The 6,967-nt window shown below is 38.8% G+C and overlaps 1 pseudogene; it reads right to left on the bottom strand.

Annotated features, from left to right (window-relative positions):
* Positions 1 to 3,418: 3,418 nt before the first annotated feature.
* LOC131830102 (olfactory receptor 6C4-like) lies at positions 3,419 to 6,748 on the bottom strand (annotated as a pseudogene).
* Positions 6,749 to 6,967: the final 219 nt, after the last annotated feature.

Genomic DNA, 6,967 nt, shown 5'->3' with positions numbered 1-6,967 from the left:
CTGCTTGTGCGCACTCCCTCTTTCACTCTCTGACACATAAATAAATAAAATGCTTTAAAAAAAAAAGAATGGATAGAGAAAATATGACACATACACATTATGGAATATCATTAAGCCTTTACAATGAAAATTATTCTGCTACTTGCAACTACGTATTTATCTACCTGAACGACATTATTTTAAGTAAAATAACCCAGAAGCAAACAAACACTGCATGATTTCACTATGTGGAATCTAAACAAATACACAGATGCAGAAAGTGAATGGTGGTTGTCAGGGCTGGGGGTGGGGGAAGAGGCAGGTATTGATCAAATTTCAGTCATACCTAAGTGAATTCTGGAGATCTACATGACATAGGGCATATGATTAACACTATGTTATTGTCAACTTAAAAATTTGCTAAGATGGTATTTCTTAAATGCTTTCCTTGGCATATAAGAAAAAGCAACTAACCAGAAAAAATGGCCAGGAAGAAATGTTTCAAGGTGTTGCATAGGTCCTGGCATTGATAGTGATGATGGTTTCAAGGGTATGTACTTATCTCCAAACACATAAAGTTGTACACAATACAATAAATATCTACAACTTTTTTTGTTGTTGTGGGTTTTTTTGTTTGTTTGTTTTCATGTTCCTATTTTTTTGGTAATTTTATTTTCTTTTTCAGTGTTCCAACATTCATTGTTTATGCACTATACCCAGTGCTCTATGCAATATATGCCCTCCATAATACCCACCACCAGGCCCACCCAACCCCCTACCCCACTTTCCCTCCAAAACCTTCAGTTTGTTTCTAAGAGTCCACAGTCTCTCATGGTTTGTCTCACCCTCCAATTTCCCCCAACTCACTTCTCCTCTCCTTGTCCCAATGTCCTCTGTGTTACTCCTTATGCTCCACAAGTAAGTGAAACCATATGATAATTGACTCTCTCTGCTTGACTTATTTCACTCAGCATAATCTCCTGTAGTCCTGTCCATGTTGATATAGAAGTTAGGTATTCATCCTTTCTGATGGAAACATAATACTCCATTGTATATATGGGTCATATCTTCTTTATCCATTCATTTGTTGAAGGGCATCTTGGTTCTTTCCACCATTTGGTGACTGTGGCCATTGCTGCTATGAACAATGGGGTACAGATGGCCCTTCTTTTCACTACATCTGTATCTTTGGAATAAATACCCAGTAGTGTCATTGCAGGGTCATAGGGTAGCTCTATTTTTAAGGAATCTCCACATTGTTTTCTAAAGCTGCTGCACCAACTTGTATTCCCACCAATAGTATAAGAGGGTTCCCCTCTCTCCACATCCTCTCCAGCAGTTGTTGTTTATTGTCTTGTTAATTTTGGCCATTCTGACTGGTGTAAGGTGGTATCTCAATGTGGTTTTGATTTGAATCTCCCTGATGACAAATGATGAACATTTTTTCATGTTTCTGTTAGCCATTTGTATATCAACCATGTACCATGAAATAGTTTAAAAATTATGATTGGAAGTATCTTCAACATAGAATTAGCTTAGGAGATTTATCTCAATGAAATGTTTTACAGTATCAGAATCTAGTGCATTAATCTCTACATTGGGGTTTGTTTTCAATGGGTACCATTTATGGATGGTAACCATTAGCCTGGATTTACAGACTCAGTTTTGGATTTCTGTTCTTCATCTTTGTGTTGATCATATTCACTCTTCAATCATAGTCTACCTCAAGGTAATATAAATGCATTAATTAGTTTATGTATGAAATTATTATCCAGTCCTGACTAAAATGATGGGGAGATTCACACTCTTTTCAGTGGTTTGGCCACAATCCTTGATTTATTCCTACATTACTGAACCTCAACCACTTCACAACACTCTTCTTTAGAACAACTCAGGATGGAACATTCCATGTTCTTGCAGCATCTTGTTATGTCCATGAATATATTCAAGTGGACCCTAGAGATTATCTGGCTCAGTCTCCATATTTTATGGAGAAGGTGACTTGTGTGTTCTTGGAAGTTGATCATTTAGTTGAAGGCAACAGCAGGCTTGTCCAGTGCAAATGATTCAGGGTCTACTCTGATCCTTTTGTATTCCATTACCACTGCCCCTTCCCTAAGCCTCATTCTCTTTCTTCCAGTTTCTGTAACAGTGTCTGTAGCCACTTTCCTACCCTGGGCTTGGCTTTTCCAAGCTCTTTTTTAATGCAATCTGTACAGAGAACCATCTCTGACTTTTTAGGGGATGCCCAATTCTACTTCATTTTCAATCAGATGAAGTAAGAACTTTGAAATAAGGACATCAAGGACAAATAGTATCTAATCATGGTGTATAACATGTTCCATACAATGTATTTGAGAAAATCTAGTCTCTGGGTTTGGGCTAAAGAGCAAGAAAATAAAAACTCATCTTAATAATTTTAGAAATATTTCTTCAGAAGAAAAAATAGACACATCCTAGCTAAAAAATAGGTGTGAAAATTATACAAAGTTTAAAGAATGAGAACATGGGAATGTTGGTTTTAAAGTAGGTTATCAATGAAAAGATAACCTTGTAATTGACAGCACTAGTCCACCAGGAAAATGTTTATTTTTTTTCATTAATAATGAATTAGAGAAGTAAATAAATTCTACCAACTTGAATCTTTGGATGAATTTATAGAAATACCAAATAAGTGCATCCTTCTCTTCTACTGATATATACAACCATTCTTTGGTCACTGCTTTTAAAATAAATATGTTATGCACACCCAAGGGGCTGGGACTAGAAAAGATAATTAAAGAAAGAAGAACTGGTCAGCCTTGGGATGCTGGGATTATTCCTTCTCCTTAGAAAATGGTCTAAGCCTGAGAATAATTCTCTTTCTCTCCAGCATGAGATTGATGCATACATATGTAGCTAAACTAAGGACCAAGAACAACCTTTAAGAGCACACCTAATGCAAAGTATATATATTCCATTATGAAGGGTTCTGTGAACCTTATTTCCTTGTGCTAGTCTTAGAGGGAATGTAGACCCAAGTATTGGTACTATGTCCATCCTTTCCTTCCTAACAATAACATAATATACCTTCATTTATCAATTGAATTACCTAAATGCCTTTTGGTAAGTCATTATTAATTCTATTGAGACATGTTTATTGCTAAAGAGAAGTGAAAAAGAAAGTGTGTAAATTATTAAATTTAGGAAACTTCAAGCACATGATAGATATCAGAGGGAAGACACAAAAAATCAATTGTCATTCAAGTGTGGAAAATTTGGAAGAAGATAGTTATGCACATCAAGGTAAAATATACCCTTGAAAAGTAGATTTTTGTTTTGGTAGGAATGTGCAGAGGTCATCTATGGTGGCCAGACACATGGCACTAGAACTCTGTGGACTGCTACATTTATGGAGGGTTCTCTAGGTCTTCAATTCTAAGACCATGTGATTTTTTTTTTATCTTGATATTTTCATTCTGAACATTGTCTCTCTCAGAGCCTGGTGGACCTGATTGTTCCTCAGAGTGTAGGTGAAAGGGTTCAGCAGCAGGGTCACCACCATGTTCATAAGGGCCGCCTCCCTGTTGGAGTCCAGCCTGCTCATTTGCTTTGGTTTCACATATATAAACACACAGCTGCCATACATCAGAGAGAGAACTATGAGGTAAGAGGAGCAGGTGGTGAAAGCTTTGTGTTTCTCCTTGGCTGAAGGAGGTTGCATGATTGTAACTACTATGTTGCTGTATGCAATGATGGTTATGATAATGGATGTCAAAAGAATGACCAAAGCACGGACTAAGGCCAAAATTTCAGTGGACCTGCTGTCAGAACAGGAGAGATGAATCAAGGGGCCAAGTTTACAGAAGAAGTGGGGGATGACATGGGAACCACAGAAGGATAACTGGGAAACCTTCACTACCAGCCCAGTGATGGGAGGGAAGGCCAAAGCAAAGCAGGCAGTGACCAGGAGGAAGCAAGTATTCAGGTTCATGATGGTCGGGTAATGCAGAGGCTTGCAAATGGCCACATATCGATCCAGAGACATCATTGCTATGAAGTAGAAACCTACTGCTCCCATATATAAAAAGACAAAGGCTTCTATCAAACAAGCAAGAAAGGAAATGATTTTTTTGTTTACAAGAAAGATGACCAGCAACTTATTAATAACACTTATGACACCACACTCCAAGAAGGAGAAAATGCTGAGGAACAACTACATAGGTGTGTGGAGCTGGGGGTCAGCAGGTGTGACGTTGATTATGACAGCATTGCCTGCAATGGGTGCCAGGTATGCCAGCAGGTGCCAGGAAGAGGATCTTTCCCAAGTGTTGGATGGCAGGAAACCCCTCCAAGGTGAATTCATTCATTCTTTCTTTCTTTCTTTCTTTCTCTCCTTTCTTTCATTTTTAAAAGATATTTATTTATTTATTTATTTATTTATTTATTTATTTATGTGGCAGAGAGAGAGATAGAGAGATCCCAAGTAGGCAGAGAGGCAGGCAGAGAGAGAGGAGGAAGCAGGCTCCCTGCTGAGCAGAGAGCCCGTCTGATGTGGGGTTTGATTCTGGGACCCTGGAATCATGACCTGAGCCGAAGGCAGAGGCTTTAACCCACTGAGCCACCCAGGGGCTGCTCCAGGGTAAATTATTGAACAGTTGTTCTCTTCTCCATTTCCATGAGCATCTCTTTCCACAGTAGTATCACTGCTGCTTTAATCTACAGTAAAGACGTTGGGAAGCACAATTGTTTTAGTGGGGCATACGATTAAGATGTTTGCCTATTTAAGAAAGTGGTTAGGCTGATAGCAAAGTGGTTTAGGCAGTTGGTTCTTGAATCAGAAAGGCCAGATTTTAATACTAGTTCAGTAGTGACTTCCAACTACTGAGAAATGAGTTAAGCTTTGTGGACCTCACTTTCAACCTCTGTAGAATAAGGATGATTGGATCTACCTCTTTGCATTCTTCTGAGAATTAAGATAAAGCACATAACTCACTTAGCATATGCCAACGTTTCCTATGTGTTCCTCTAGGTCTAATTTTAACATAGTGGTCATTAATAGAATGCTTAAATAAACATCATCAGTAGGCAGAGGTATTGACATTTTCATAGTTCTATCATTTTATTGTGTTTAATGATATTATCAATTTTCAGTAAACATAACAGTAAGTTTAGTAATATTCCCTTTGAGTATCCCCTTAATAATGTAACACATTCTATGGTCCAAGTCGTCATCATCATGATGTGTTGAGAGCTTGAGCTTGTTCTATGCTAATCACTGAAATTCAGTATTTCTATTACTCATAACAATAATCAGGAGTTCCTTCTATCGAAGCAGAAACTGAGGCTTACAGAGTTCCAGATAGCTTAGGTCACATAGCTGACTTTAGACTGACTGCCAGATCCAGAATCCGTGGTGCTTCCAAATGTAGTGTCAAAACATTTTAAATTGGACCAAATCTATTGTTATTGTTTTTTCAACCTTAAGAGATAGATTCACTTTATTTATCTTAATTGTTTCTATCTTTAGTTAGTATCACTGATGAGTTATTGAAATGTGGAATGACATGGGGCTTAGAGAGGATCTGTGTTAGTACAGGCATTTTACAGAAGAGACTGGAGACCAGAGATATTGAGGACTGCTCAAAAATAGTTAAGCTGTATATCTAGGATTTACCACTCAGCTTCCAGTTTTATGCTGGCCAGTGATGAAGGTGGGAGTGCTAATACTTCCTGGATTAACCCACTTGGGTGGATATGCTGGGCACCTGGCACTCTTACATTCTCTCTTACATCAAAGCTCAGTGCTTTTTTTTTCTTTCTTTCTTCTTCAATCAGTAATTTCTCTCAGGATGGTTTTGGCTCTAGCATCTCAATACTGGGCTAAAGGTTAGCTGTGAGGAATGTGTCTCTCTCATTAACTTACCATGGATCAGGTCCTTGAAGGGCTGCTCATGAAAGCAAACTGCTCATCCCTGAGTGGTACAGTCTAAAGGAGCCTCTCCTGTTCCTGTTGACCCCAGTAAGCCCACCAAGTTACCAGGATGTCTGAGGCCAGGCACATAACAGAAGTCACTACATGGGAGGCAGAGCTTCCTTCCTTTGCAGCTCTTGTCTTCTAAGAAATCAAGAGCTTGCTCTGGGCTGAGAGGAACTATAAGGAAACTCATTTGTCACAGCCTGTTGTCCCAGAGTGGGGGTGAATATGTATCCCATGCTGCCAGTGTTCTGAATGACAAAGCCCTGTTTCAGTAACCCAGACCTTTCATAGCACAAGTCATCTACACTGAAACCTCAGAGAGGAGCAAACAGATAAAACAATCACATTTTATGAGAACTTACATTTTTTCTCTGCTCATCACTGAAATTTAGTATTTCTATTACTCACCATAATAATCATGAGCTCTTTCTTGTAAAAGCAGAAACTAAAGCTTAGAAAGTTCTAGGGATCTTAGATCACATAGCTGGGACTTTAGCCAGAATGCCCAAATTTGAAGTAACTGCTGTTTCCAAATACAGTGACAAAATATTTTAAAACAGGAACAAATGTATTCTTGATGTCCTGTCAACCTTAAGTGAAAAATTAGCTTTATTTATCTTCATTGTTTCTCTCCTCAGACAATAGCACTGATGTGTTACAGACCTGTGGAATGATATGGGGCTTAGAGAGGATCTACTTTAGTGCAAGCATTTTATAGAAGGAGTTGGAGACCAGAGGTATTAGGGGCTGCTCAATAGTATGAGGTAAGTTGTAAATCTAGGATTTATCACCCACCTTCACATGGTTCATGCTGGCCTGTGACAGAAGAGGGTATGATAGTAGTTCATAGGATTAACCCAGTTATGAGGATGTGCTGGGCACCTGACACTCATGCACTCACGCTTACATCCAAGGTCGGTGAACATTCTCTCTTCAATCCTCTCCATCAGTAACTTCTGTCAGGTTGGTGTTTGGTTCCTGCTTATCAACAATGTGCTGAAGGTCGGCAATGAGGAATGTGTCCTTCTC

The sequence above is a fragment of the Mustela lutreola genome, chromosome 4 (genome assembly GCF_030435805.1).
Source record: "Mustela lutreola isolate mMusLut2 chromosome 4, mMusLut2.pri, whole genome shotgun sequence".
Classification (NCBI taxonomy): Eukaryota; Metazoa; Chordata; class Mammalia; order Carnivora; family Mustelidae; genus Mustela; species Mustela lutreola.
Note: the sequence above shows the minus strand (reverse complement) of the source record. Positions and strands in the feature narration are given on the sequence as shown.